A 408-nucleotide genomic window follows, 5' to 3' on the forward strand; every position below is an offset into this window, starting at 1 on the left:
AAAAAATGGACATACAATAGCAGTCGACTAAATATTGTTAATGGTTTTACATATGTTGGTATACATTTTTCAAACAGACTGTCTATGTATAAAATGGCTGAGACTATGTCTTCCAAGGCTAAGAAGGTTCTTATATGTATTTTAACCTCTTTTCAGCATTTATCATGTGTGCCATTAAAAACATTTTTCAAGATATTTGATTCGGAGATTGCATCTGTAATGTTATATGGCTCAGAATTATGGGGTCTAAAACACCCTCAATGTATAGAATCATTGCAAATATATGCATGTAAAAGATTTTTTAATGTAAATAAAACAGCATGTAATGATGCCATACTGGGAGATACCGGTAGATTCCCTTTGGGTATCTATTCATTTATACGTTGTATTAAATATTGGTTACGATTA

The sequence above is a fragment of the Dreissena polymorpha genome, chromosome 10 (genome assembly GCF_020536995.1).
Source record: "Dreissena polymorpha isolate Duluth1 chromosome 10, UMN_Dpol_1.0, whole genome shotgun sequence".
Classification (NCBI taxonomy): domain Eukaryota; kingdom Metazoa; phylum Mollusca; class Bivalvia; order Myida; family Dreissenidae; genus Dreissena; species Dreissena polymorpha.